We start from the raw sequence: 12,419 nt of genomic DNA, 5'->3' as shown, positions 1-12,419 counted from the left end.
CAACTCATTTAACTAGCAAATCACAAGTCTACTCAATGATGAAGTAGTCACAGGAAATGTTATGCAGTGATATGACCATTATTTTTCATAAAAAATTGCTGTTAAAAAAAAAGACAATTGTAATTTATTTGTCATATTCTGACAGCAGATTAGTTTGAAATATTGGGTGGATGAAATTTTAAGGATTGCCCTTTAAGTCTGACACAAGGCAAATAGGCTAGAGTACTACTAAGACAATGCACAACACAACTTCAATCTGAATATCAGGCCGCTTTACTAAGCCATGTTCATATACTGTTTTCTCTCTTAGCATTTAGCTTAATTTTTCTGGTCATGCAGCTCTTTGACAGCGCTCCAACGAGCTGTGTACTGTAAACTACACCCTAATACAATCCATACAGCTACACACACTACGTCACCATGTTGAAATGAGACTTCACAAACCTTCTGAGAGCAATACACATTGTGTAATATTCATCTACGATACAGAACATTTAGATTTCCTGATTAAGTTTCTTTAAGTTTTGGACTGTCAAAACAAGACATAACCCTAACCCTAACCCCCAAGCAGGAATGGACATTTTTAACATGTTCTGACAATTTAGAGATTTATACAGATAAATCCAATAATCTAGAAAATAATCTGCAGATTATCCAATAATGACAATAATCTTTGGTTGCAGCCCTTTTTGTAGCTGCCAATGATTTATTACAGGCCTGATGTGTCATCATTTACTGGACTTGTGCAGTGAAAGCAATGTATACTTGAGGCCCCTCGTCAGTTGTTAAACATATCCGTGTTTGGAGAGCAGTTAGCCAAAGACTCATTTTCATTTCTCTCCTTAGCGGCCAAAGCAGTAAATCCAAAAAAAACAAAGTAATAAGGCAAAGATTGGAGCAAAGTCTTGAGAACAAAGTATACATTCTGATTTAATGTCCAGTTACAGCCCCCTATAGAATGGAGAAAAGGGCTTTACCTGCGCTCTGAACTGAGACTCCAGGGTAGCAGAGACCTCTATTGAATAATTGTTATTAAGAAATAAATTAAACCAATAATGAATAAATATTTATTGTCGCTGAACACACTGCTTACTGGCCCTTTAATAAGGCCTGAATCGCTGACTGTGTGCATATGTGCACAGACAAACACGGTATCCCAAAATACTTAGTCAAACACACACCCAGGGTCTAAACATTCTGTACACTCTGCTCTGATTTCCCACCACAGCTGAGAAAAACACGGAGTCACCACATTTTCAGACGCATCACAGCAAATCCAGGAGAGGAAATAAATAAAGGTTTCCCATTTTGCTCTCCCTTTGATGCTCATTAATAGCCATATGTGTGTGTGTGTGTGTCTATTTTGCTGAAACTGGCTTGCCACAACAAACCCAGAGTTCCTTGGAACGTGTGTGTGTGTGTGTGTGTGTGTGTGTGTGTGTGTGTGTGTGTGTGTGTGTGTGTGTGTGTGTGTGTGTGTGTGTGTGTGTGTGTGGTTCCTGGCTTCCTCACAAAGGCATCAGTCAACCCAGGAGGGCCTGGCAGAGAGAGCTCAGTAACCTTCAGATCCCTCCCACAGCACTAAATTAATGGCCTCTTTCTTTTCATTTCTCTCTCCTTCGCCTCATTCTTGTCTTTCCATCATCCCCTCTTCACACTTCCCTTCAGCTGCCTCTTTCTTTTCTCCTTTTCCCCACGTTTTACTCTGTCACCTCCCATCATTTACAGCACTCTCCCCTTTCGGGAGAAAAACAGGGATGGCGTCACCAAAGTCTTCCTGTTTGTCAAATTGTCCTCAGGCCTGACAGATAGCTTACCTGCCTGTCTTTGATTGCCCTAAAGCCTGAAAATCCCCAACTAAGACTTAAACATGATACTACATAGTACAACAGAGATTGTATTGCAGTGTTGAGGGTTGTTCTGGATTTGGAGCTGTGAGCGTTTTTCTTTTATATATGTGTGCGTGTGCGTGTGCGTGTGCACTGAGCTAAATTAGAGTCTTTGAGCTGGAGCAGAAGTTGTGTCAACATAAAGCCACATCACAGGCCATGCATTTGTCAAACATGCTTTAAAAAGCTCCAGCCAGAGCCAAAGAAACCATCATAAGCACTGTACTGCACATGTATGCCGTGGAACTGATAAAAGGAATAGGCGATATGACAATATATACGGCAAGATACATGTCAACAAGTAGAGTTTTGATGTACTCTGGCTGAGTGCAAGACTCTAATATGACTAGTTGCATTAGATTGTGGGCAGGGGGCACAAATCTAAAAGCAAGACTGTTATTGTGTCTATCAATTGCTTTCCAGAAAATGTTAAAGTCTACCATTTCTTTGCAATACAAGACACATTACATTGATATGACAGAAGATTTTATAAATGTTTGTAATAGGACTTGTTGAGTCTTTCAGTATGTTCTCGGAGAGTTACACTCGGTGCCAGAAAACAATGCAAATATTCATAGTAGTGTTACCCTACCTCCAAAACTTGCTCAAATATCCTACTGTTATCTAGTGAGAATGATCCTGGCGCGTGAAAAGTTATGTATGAGTGTGTGTCCCAACCAGCATATCTATTTTTTATTTTTACACTGAGAGCATGAACCTACTGAAGAACGAGATAAACATCGCCACTCACTATAAAGCTGAAGGCAAACAAACACACACACATTGCAGTCAGCATGGCAGCCCTGAGCTTTCAAGAGCGCCAGCTTGACAAGCCTCTGATGCGTCTCACAGATAGCAGATCACATGCTGGGCTGTTTTGAATTGACGGTGGATCCCTTTGAGCTGTAAATGCAAGTTTACTTGACTTGACTGAACACAAGCAGTACAGGGATACAGAGCTGGGATCGAACAGTAAAGCCGTTGTGAACTTCTCTGCTGTTATCAGGCTTCTCCCAGCTGACTTTCCAAATAAAAGCCTTCCAGCAAAGAGGATGTATTGTTATTATGCGACAGGAACTGTCTAGGAACTGATTGGTGTTAACCAATGATATATGTTGGTCTAAATCTATAAGTAGAAATGTTCAAGCCACAAATGTAATCACTGGACCAGTTTGACAATTACCTAGGCCCTTTCTCATTTGTCTATGCATACATACACACACTGTACCACACGCACCTACACAGTGTACAACACGCACCTACTGTACAGCTCCTAAAGCATAATATATATCAGGATACAGCCGTTGTGTATTTTATTATGTGAAGCACTAAATGGTTTTAGAAAGATATCGACTCTTTGTTTGTAGATATCTAGTAAACTATAGCATACAAATAAAGAGAGTAATGTAGGTCTGTTATACTGAGTGATATATATTATACACACTGCTCTGCTTTCTGCACAGACCTCACAGCTGTTCTCACTGTAAACATTGCGTCGCGATGAAAGCAGTTAATAAAATAATATCCAGGGGATGCATGCAGAGCTGTCATTGGCTGAGATAAGTGCGGCCGTGCATCACGACTCTTTGAAACATCACTGTTGCCGGAAATACATCCACGAAGGAGCCGTGGAGGACCGTGGAGGACCCATCAGTGTATCCTCGATTATAGCTCCTCCAGAGAGCCTCCTCGATGCTCGATCCTCGGTCCTCGAAGTGCGAAATGAGATGTCCTTCAACATGGCGCGCTGAAATCCATTTCCCGGTCACTACCGGAGGACCGAGGATTCGAGGAGTCGAGGAGGGGAAATTAGTGAAATGAGAAAGGGCCCTAGTCTCACTAACTCTGCATTTAGAGCCTGTGCTATTGTCAGGATATAAATGTATATAAACACAAAGAGAGGGATGTCATTACAGTATGGTGAGTCAGCGACCTTCTACAAATATTCATAAGGTAACACTACACTACTATTCTGAAAGTTGTTTAAAAAAAGAAGAAAAACACAAAAGACATCAACTATGGAGTGTTTGCTGCAAAACATCACAGTTGTATAATTGATGACTAAACATATTTAGTTCAAATCCAACCTTTAGACATCTACTCAATTCATTAAGAACAGGTACATAAACAAAGATGAACAGCAGCTGTTGTCTATTATCACCCTGCCAAAAAAAGGTTACATTTATAACAATTTGATAGTTAAAAACAATTCAGTTAGTCTAAATAAAGTTTTGCGGAACCTTTTGTCTCAAGGGCTGCCTTACTTTTTCAGTATGTGCCAAAACCCAGCTAAGGATAAAACCTATTATGTGACAGCCACAACATATTTTCTACACTCTAAAAAACGGTTCATGGGGTTAGTAGATTCCACCAAAAGAAAAAAAAGTTTTCAACATATTACAACTCATTTTAATAAGTCGGTCAAACTGAAAAAGAACAAAAAAAATGTTGCTTACAAATGTAATGATTTTTGAAAAAATATGTCTGCGTTCACGCAACTATAGGAATATACTAAGTTAGAGTCAACTCATATCTATTCAGTTTCAACGGTAAAGTTTCAAAACTGAGCACACGCTTGGACTTGCCTGGACTTTGCTAGACCGCATGTTGAGTTGGAGCAATCTGCATTCATCCTGGAAGCAGAACACTTGATAGCAGTGGAACAACAGGATTTTAACCTAATAATCTATCAAGTTACCTGGTAAATAGCCATTTTTGTTCAGCTTAATTTACCATAGCTGCTTACTGCATATACAGTGTAACACAAGCTGTAAGGTAGTCATTAGCTACGTGTTTTAAGCTATACTGTAGCATGCATAGTATACTGATTAGATAGCTGTTTGTATCCTCCTGTATCCTTTGTTTCACAGTTACAGTCAAAGTTCATTATTTGTAATACAGTATGTATATATTTATTTATATATATATTCTTGTTAGAATTAACGTTACATTTGATAAAAACTGATTAAAATAAATATGAACAGCAACTGACAATGCCCAGCATGTTCAGTCTTTGCACATTCAAATGTTCTCCTTTTAAGGATGATTCGGTGGAAAGAATAAAAGAGTTTGCTATCCGTTGCTTGGTGGTGTGTCTTCGTGAAAAGGAGGATCTCTTCAAGGAAAACTTAAGTAAGTAAAGACGATGCTTAAATCATACTGTAACTTGTGTTAACCTGAAACACAATGCAATGTTTTCAAATCTGATTGCACCAAAAACACTGAAATGTATTTTCTAATCTACTTATTCCAGGTGAAGTGGAAGTTAGCAATGAGGTGCTGAAGACTGTCTTGACCAGGGGTGCGGATGCAAGAATAGTGATTGAAGGAACAGAAGTCCTTCAAATCTCGGAAGCGACCAGAGCCTGTGCCATGCTGATGGGGCTAATATACGCACTCAACCTAAACTATCTAAAAGAGATGTTAAAAATGTTGGAAGCAGGTTCTTGGCTTTATTTTATTTTTTGTATTTACTTTTATTTCATATGAGAACATTTGTTATAAAAAGGTCACTGTGTAAAGAACATTTTAAAATAAACTGTTTAAAAGTGGAACTTAAATGTGTATATTATTTTTGAGTCAAATAAATGAGTTTTTAATACTCGAACAAATTAAGGTAACAATTTGCATGGACATTTTTGAGTAGTATGGACGTAAATAAATAAATTAGATTAGCTTAAATTAATCAAAATGCAACTTAATATCACTCCATCTTTACGATAAAAATTAAGTTGGTTCAACTTAATTTAGTTTTTAAAGGTGAAAACTAATTATGTTTGTAGTACTGAACTAATTGAGTTAATCAGATTATAAATGGGTACTCGGAATAGCTTAATAATCGATTAAGTTGGAAAACTTAAAAAGATCAACGCAAATTATTACCTCAATTTATTTAAGTAGATCCGGTGTATTTTTTTTTAGAGTGTATAAGTCCTAACTGAACAGTGAAAATATGCTTGTCAGTTTGTCTGAAGATTTGATCCGTTGAAACTCTATCTCATGTTATGCACATAGATAAATATCTGCCCATCAAACCCGCAAACAAGCCAGGTGAGTTCATACCCAATGAGAAAGGAGGAAGACTCATGTTTCAATCCAAACAAGTGATGTAGTCTGATGTGTTGAACTTGCTTTTCAGGCCAACAATTGGATGGACAGACATCTTAATTATCACTTAATTTCCTGCAGCCAGGGGCCAATGTGTGAGCTGTGAGTCAGAGAGAACCTCCAGTGAAGGAAAAGTAAACACAGACCACCAAAGATCCTCCACTGCTGGTGACTACTACAGCCTGAAACTGTTTAAACAGGCCTGGTGTGGAACAAGACAGGTGGTCTCTTGAAGGTAAACACGGATGATCCCACAAACCCACCTTGACACCACGTCTAAACCTGGCCTAAACCAAACCGAGCCGGAAGCCGCTACATCGTAGGAGTCTCAGATCTAACCAGGTGGCATTCAACCTCTATTCCACTGTTTCCCAATTTGCCGTTGTTAAATTGTTAAAAGACGAGTGTGAAGATTTGAGGAAAGAGCAGTGGGGCCAAAACACACAATGGTAACTCAGCCCTCAGCTTTGAACGATGATGTCAAAAGGCTGCCAGTTAATTAGGCGTGGACCTCCCCTGAGACTACCTGGAGGGTCGGAGTAGCGTCTTTATTTCGCTGTGCGAGTGTACCACTATAAAAAGTGATAAGCGGGGAAATCGGGGGGAAATGAGCCATCTGACAATGCAAAGAGTAAGACAGGAGCAGGGAGAGAATGAGTCAGGCCTTTTGTCCGTCTTCCTGCCACTAGTTTGCCGCTGGTGTCGAGCTGTAAAGGCATTGCTTCAGAGACACAGCTGCGTCTCAGCATGTCAGCAACTGTTCAGCCCGAACCGTCCCAAAACCAGCTGCATTCAGCCGCACCGCACGGCGTCGCGCAGTGCTGCACAATGAGAATGGACACAACTGGCGTCCCACCTCGCTGTCAGGCAACAGTGTTCAGCCTTCGTCACATCTCGCTGCGCGAGACCGCTGACAGAACGAGACGCCTGGCTGGTCACGTTTACAGGGGGCGGCTGTTCACCTGTAATGACTGTCCTTCACCATCCACACTGAATAGAGAAGACTGTGATTCAGGTTTTTTCATATCAAAAAGGATGGAGGAATAAAGAATAGCAGGCCTATACGACCAATTTTATTTATGTTACGGGCAGTATTTATTTTTCATTTATAGCAGTTGTTATTGTTGAAGTTACTTAGAAGTAAAATGTTCATATTTTTGCCATTTTGACTCTATGTGTGTGTACATTATTGCAATCAGTTGATATAACGTTTTCCAATATAAAAAAATAAAAGCACATACTGAAAAAGATAAGCCCTTAAAATCAGGAAATAAAACCTTTGTAATGTTAATGTGATCTCACCTCACTCATCTGATGGTGTCACTTCCATCTCCTATCTAGTCTATCACTCTCAGATTGGGTTGACATCGCAGTGTGAGACGCTTCATATCAGCTGAATATTTTGCTTCAAATTATTGTGAATCTGCATCAGAGGTGAAAGCCAATATCCGAGGAAACTTTTCTTTCTTCCAGGCTTTAATGAGAAAGACCAACTTTCTGTGTGGGTGCGGATTGGAAAGCTGTAATAAAGCACCAATTTCATTCCGTTTGTTCCAGCTCCGACACAGCAGTAGCAAGCTGTTGTCTTAACTCGCAATTGCATCTTAATGTGTTGGCAAACAATCAACGAAATACGAAAAAACAAGATCTTTGAGTTGGAGTTGTGTATCTAGAAAATCCGCAGCTAAATCCAATATCCACTTTCATTTAAGCTGTGAAAAAAAAGATTTGCATTCAAGCTACTGAACGCCCAAGCTTTTTCAATGACTAGTAAGTAGCCGTCTGCCGTTTGGTCATGGGCATCATGTGCCATCAATTTAAAACAATTAGCTTGAAGAGGCTTAAAAGCTCCATAAAGATAAGGTGATAATTGTCAATGGGTTAATCACCTTCCACTATACACATTCATTTTTACATAAAACATTGATTAGCGTAGCTTTAATGAGTGCCAGCACCATTTCCCAGGCTCCTGTTCCTTTTTTATCTCCATATGTGTTCCCATTACAACATATGGAAGCTCTAAAGCCGCTACAATAATCAAAGAACACATTCACTAAATTCCCTGTGGTTGTGATGGCTCTGGGTTACGCCGACTTGGCTTAACGATGCCAAACAGCTCATCCTTCCTACCCGTTCCCCCTCTCCGTCGGCTCATCTCCACCTACTAATTTGCCCACCATAGGTCAGGCCGCCCTGATGTGGTGAGCTGGTAACCACGGCAGCACATGCTGAGCTCTGCTGGGAAAAGAAAGAGTAGAGGAACAACATACATGTGCAGATGTACCACGTTTCCATCAAAGCAAAATTCTTCAAATCGCTTCAAATATCTGGTTCAAGTATGTAAACAGAGTACCAGCCAAACAAGTTCAGATTGATGCTTCAAAGCATTGCTGAAAATCTTCCTGGACAGGCCCGTCATCACGAGCTCATCCCTCCGGTTTGCTCACAAAACACACACACACACACACAGAGGAGGGTTTGAAATGTGCAGCAGTTGGTTGGCAGCGGGGTTCTTTTCACGCCTGCTCATCTCAGACTTTCATTAAAAACTCTATTCTTATCAAACTGCAGCGCTCAATCACGTTCTGGTGACGTAACTCAGCAGGAGGGTGTGTGTGTGTGTGTGTGTGTGTGTGTGTGTGTTCTTGCCTTTAAGGTATCAATCTGACCAGCTTTATTACAGACCCTCAATTATGCAAGTTCATCATGTGCAGTACATTAGCAAACCACGCCAAGCTGGGCATGTACACACACTCTGCCAAGTCATTGCCTATTAACTAAGTGCGACCCAGAGGCCTGTGGGAGGATACTGTCCTTTATTCCCTTGAAATGAGCGAAAAAACAACATAATTACACGCTTAGTGATATATCATCGTCCTGCTGCTGAGGGATCAAAATAAAGGCTTCGGAGATCAAACGAGGTGGGAATGAAAGGATAGAAATACTATAGCTGTATATCACACACACACACACACACACACACACACACACACACACACACACACACACACACACACACACACACACACACACACACACACACACACACACACACACACACACACACACACACACCACACACACACACACACACACACACACACACACACACACACACACACACACACACACACACACACACACACACACACACACACACACACACACACACACACACACACACACACACACACACACCAGCAGTTTCTCTGAAGTCAGTTCAAAGATAACACTGACTTGGCTAGGGATGAGTGGAGGGCCGCTGGACGGGCATGGGTTTGTGTATGGTTTGGGCTATATGAGAGTTTAAAAAACAATTTTTTTCTGTGTATTTAATGTGAGTTAGCTTGACGTGTGAGAAAAATCTGGCAGATTTTGAGATAATCCAACATATCTCTTTTTCAATGGGAAAAATCAAGATTTCAAAAATAAAAGCCTTATCTAGGATGCACTTATTACAGTGAAAACCTCTTCAGCAGCCTTGATGAATGCAACATGGTTCCTACCAGCACACACAATTAAGTATAGCCTACATGTATTTTAGGATTTTATCTATAAAGGTAATACATTTACTGCTTTGTAATATTTGCCAAGTCAGATATATTTGTAGAGAACCAATTTGAGACATAAATATAGTCATTTAATGAATTGTACCAGAGTTAGCTTAGAGCTAATTAAAGCTTAGAGCTTAAAAGGATTTTTATTATAACTACTTCTAATAATGGAAGTGTAGGTTACAGCCAAAGTCTTAACATTTAATCTCTGGACCAAAGCAGATGCATCCAACATCATTAAAGTGACCCGCTTGTAGCATCGTCCAAAATGTAAGTAAATTGGTTAATACTAGGAAAAGTAAAATGTTCCTGCAAGCTTCACAGACTTTTTTACTTTTATTGCAGATGAAGTCAGTGTTTTGATGGCCGTATCTTGCTGTGCGTGTTATGTGTTATGTGGTGTAGTCTTTCTGGTCACAGGGCCGTGAAGGGGTTAAGGAGAGAGAGGGGCGAGTGCGTCGTACTACATTTCATTTTCCACTTCTGTCAGCCCTTTGTGATCACTCTGGCCTGCGCACACTGTACTTATGTGGCTTCGGGACTCCATATGCCTGTGTGTATGTGAGCATGTGTGTTTGCACTGTATACAGTATGTGAATAAGGGAAAACACATGAAATATCCATCACAACTACTCCCCTTTACTCTGTGTTTAAGGATTTAATTACCTAATGTGAAACTAGATGACTTACTTTTACACAAAGATGATACACATCTTAAATGGAAATAATGATGTTGAAGTCGTGTGGATGAGAAAATGTAAAAAAAATTAAATAAAATGAACGCTCCCCATTGAGACTAAAGGGATACTGTCTGGAGAGAAGGACAACTTTGACCAACGCTTGGGTTTGTACCTCAATAAACGTTTGGGTACTTAACTAAAAGTTTCCATTACACATATTTTCGAAAAAGTACCGAAAGTTAATGTTGAATTTTCATAGCATGACATGACATTTTAAATGAGGATTACGACAATTGTATGCCTTATTTTATAAAGGCAAGGATCTATTGTACTTGTTCTTTTTGTTTCAACATCCTTTTAAAAGTTTGTCTTCTTTTCTTAGTAGGACGGAACGTTCCACTGTTGTTTCTCCTGCGTCTAAAGTTCAAAGAAATTGACAGAGTTACAGTAGAAGGTGAGACTTTGAGCATTTCAGTGCAAATATGTATTGGCTATGGTATGAAAATTATATTGTGTGTGTGTGTGTGTGTGTGTGTGTGTGTGTGTGTGTGTGTGTGTGTGTGTGTGTGTGTGTGTGTGTGTGTGTGTGTGTGTGTGTGTGTGTGTGTGTGTGTGTGTGTGTGTGTGTGTGTGTGTGTGTGTGTGTGTGTGTGTGCGTGTGTGTGTGTGTGTGTGTGAGAGAGACCTGGCAGTGTAAACACAGGGAGCTCTGAGGTCCGCCTCTGGCTGTGAACACTAGACTCGCTGGGTAATGTGCTGAGTGAGCCCTTAGTGTCCAAGCTCGCTCTAATCCACAGATTGTCTCTTTGGCCAGCTGACCCCCTTCACACACACACACCACCATCCCCACTTTAACCCCAAAAATCCCCCAACAGGGCCTCTATCAGGATACACGGGTCAGAGATTCAACTGAGCCCAGAGCTCAGCGCTCCCTTCTGGGGAGAGCCAGGTTGGATTCTAATTTTCAATTTGATTACATTGTATAAATTCTTAAAATCCTTTTTCAGTCTGTCGCTTTTTTCAATGGATGTGTGTTTAAACTAACTATGTATACTGTGTGTCATCAGTTGTGGTTATTGTGCTGAAACTCGATTAAATGTTTAATAGATGTAAAAAAGTTCCCTATCCTCATCCTGGGTACCCATAGTCCCATACTTGGTTCTTTCAAACGTGGATGGTTTCAACATTCATAACATTTTACATGGTTAAAACATTTGCAGAAGGATACACTACAAGAGTCTTCAGTCAATCTTCTATAAACCTTCAAATGTTCCAATAAAACCAAATGAAGTGACCTGTCTCCACTGCACACATCTATCGTTGTGTGGAAATTAAAGCAGCTAAACCAATAGTAACGTTATTGGTTTAGCTGCCAATAACGTTGGTAGAGATCACTGGTAGAGATTTGACTCACTGGTAGAGATTTGACTCTACCAGTGAGTCAAATGACCCATTTTGACTCACTGGTAGAATCAGGTAGAATAAGATTGCTGAATAACTGTCAGAAAGAGTAGAGGAGGGAAAGTGAATTGGATATTTAATGAAATCTCTGTGAGTGGTACAGTTTTGTTATTTTCAGCATGGCGTCTCTGCAGCCCACGTGGACTGCAGATGAGGTTGAAGATTGTTGCTCTGTATGTGGTTACCTAGTGTCTGGATCAGGTCCAGCTCAGTGGAGTCTGTCTCTAATGGCGCTTTTCCACTGCAGGACCTAGCACGGCTTAGTACGGTATGGTATGGTTAGGCCTTGGTAGGCCAGGCTCACTTTATGCTGCGTTTCCATTACAGTTTACCAACTGGGGTAGTAAGGCGGTGTAGGCGGGGCGATCGGCTGTTCGGCGGGCGGAGCGACGCTGCGTAAAACTGCCGTGACGTCATCTTTAATGCGAACCACAAAACCAAAACATCCGCCGTTAGCTGTTAGCACTCAGAGCTCACAGCTCCTCATATCTGTTCAGAAACTAGACAAAAGTTAAACAAGTACAAACCACAGACTGTCTGTGTCATGGCGAATGCAGTCGCTGGTTTATTTATGTCTGTAGGCCGTTGTTGTGAGTGTGGACGGAGCATATACAACGTTAGCTTAGCCTGATCGATCCGATCTCCATTCAGAAAACACGCATTTTAACCAGTTAAGCCCCAAGCCTGTTTTTCAGGTCTCAGGCTCGAAAATGACATTCCCAGAACAA

General features: G+C 40.6%; 1 protein-coding gene across 3 annotated transcripts in view; it reads right to left on the bottom strand.

Moving 5' to 3' along the window:
• The window catches only part of lrp4 (low density lipoprotein receptor-related protein 4), a 121,599-nt gene that overhangs the window by 70,178 nt on the left and 39,002 nt on the right, over positions 1-12,419 (bottom strand). The gene's annotated exons all lie outside the window — the stretch shown is intronic.

Source organism: Trematomus bernacchii, unplaced genomic scaffold (assembly GCF_902827165.1).
Source record: "Trematomus bernacchii unplaced genomic scaffold, fTreBer1.1, whole genome shotgun sequence".
Lineage (NCBI taxonomy): Eukaryota > Metazoa > Chordata > Actinopteri > Perciformes > Nototheniidae > Trematomus > Trematomus bernacchii.
Note: the sequence above shows the minus strand (reverse complement) of the source record. Positions and strands in the feature narration are given on the sequence as shown.